The sequence below is a fragment of the Amphibalanus amphitrite genome, unplaced genomic scaffold (assembly GCF_019059575.1).
Source record: "Amphibalanus amphitrite isolate SeventyFive unplaced genomic scaffold, NRLGWU_Aamphi_draft 000680F_arrow, whole genome shotgun sequence".
Taxonomy (NCBI): Eukaryota; Metazoa; Arthropoda; class Thecostraca; order Balanomorpha; family Balanidae; genus Amphibalanus; species Amphibalanus amphitrite.
The window spans coordinates 216,460-218,501 of record NW_024882174.1 but is presented as its reverse complement, the minus strand read 5'-3'; positions in this window follow the sequence as shown (position 1 = coordinate 218,501).

Sequence of the window (2,042 nt, the reverse complement as noted above, 5' to 3'; positions counted from 1 at the left end):
CAGCACATTCATTAAAAACATAAATTCATAACACCTACCTTAGCCACAGACCGTCAAAATACAAAAACAGCTTTAGAAACGTTCCATACTTACCTATCTGACAATAAATAGATATCGGGGGGTATATCGGGGCCCAGATATCGATACTCAAATCGATATCTGGGCCTGTTCCAGCGCCTCCAGAAACCTCCAGAAAGCTCCAGAAAGCTCTAGAATCCTCCAGAGAGCGTTCCAGCGCCTCCAGAAAGCTCCAGAAAGCTCTCGCCAAAGCTCCAGAAACCTCCAGTAGCCTCCAGAGAGTTGGGAGGTCCAAATTTCTCTGGAGGCTCTGGTCTACAATTATGGCGCACATGTGACAATCACGAATGTAAACAAAGGACTTTGGACTGATAATTTTACAACTTGAATGTAAAGAAAATCACATTGCTATAATTTTGTTTATCTTTCTTACTAAAATTGAAAACAAATTTTGTGTTTCAAGAGAGAACAATCCTTATTCTTTTGGTATCTGTGACGCCAATCTCCAGAAATCTCCAGAGCCCTGATCGGCGGCCGGCTAGTACTCTTGCCCGCGCTCACATACGTGCACGTTACCCCGGCAACGGGCTATTGACCAATGAGAAGCGAGAAAAGTGTTACGTCACTGCGATTTTTCATATACCTGTGCCCCCCGGACGTGACGTAGTGTGCTCGCGCGCGTGCAGGGTCTCTGCGATCGAAAAAGAGCGCTAGCACAGTGCTGCCAGATTTGGAGGATTTCCGCAAATCTGGAGGATTTTGAACTCTATTTGCGGACAAATTTCGCGTTTGGAGGATTTTTGATTCTGGAGGAAAATCTGGAGGATTTGTCACCCGATTAATATATTCAATTTCATGAAAAAATACAACGCGTTCAAGACTCAAAAGACATTTTCCTGCCCAGCTTCACCCTACCCGTTAGGATATATCACTGCCCTTTATCACCGTGAGACTGGAATGTCTCAGTCTGTAGCTATATCCACGAATATCATGGTGACTATTTGTTCCTATTTCGTGTACGATTGTACCATATGTTTTTGAAGGTACCGAACTACTGGCGGATCAAAGGGGGATATTTGGCGCAAATTCCCCCCCCCCCCCCCCTCCTGCAGCGTCCAAAATCGAAGAAAATTTTCGTTTTTTTTTCAAGGATAAAACGAAAACTAAACAACTTTTATTATAAAAAAGCATCTTTTAAACTACACAGCAGTGCGAAAGGAATCGAAATCCGATGAGTTTTTAGAATTTGGAGAAACCTTTTCGGAGATATGCCCTCCCGCAGCGTCCAAGACCGCCTATCTGGATCCGCCAATGGGATTTGGAGGAATCTGGAGGATTTTTGTAACTGATCTGGAGGATTACAGCCTTCTCCATCTGGCAGCACTGCGCTAGCAGCGCGCCACTCGACGCCGCAATTGTCAAAAGCGGCGTGTTAGTATGCTTTATTATGAATGATGTGTGTAAAAGTGAGTTTTTATGTTGTTTATTTGGAGGAAATGGTTGGAATAAATTAAGTTATTTTTATTTCTGTTGGTTGGAGTTTTTATTCAAAAGATTTCGGTCTATACCATTGATATTTACTGAAAATACCTTCGCTTGAATAAATTGCAGATATTTGGCGACTGAAGTGTTAGGTAAGACTAAATGATATGTAAAAAGGTAAGAGACACCCTGATTATCATTTGAGAAACGAAAATATATGAATTTTCCTTATAAGATTCGCTCAATATGCTACTCCGCGGTTTATGCCCCGAGGGTGTCCGAGGGTTCCCGTTAGTTTGTCGTTGGCGCTCGGCTCGCGCGCGAGCCGACGTCACCGCGTGTGACGTCGGCTCGCGAAATACGTCATACCCTGCACACAAAATAGCCGGCTGCCGAACAGCGCTCAGATTGCGTTCCAGCGCCTCCAGTGAAACCTCTGGTAGAGCCTCCAGTCAAGAATTTCTACTGGAGGCGCTGGAACAGGCCCTAAAATTGTCCTAGATGCGATATACGCGCATGAGCCCAGGTTCTCATTTCGAGGC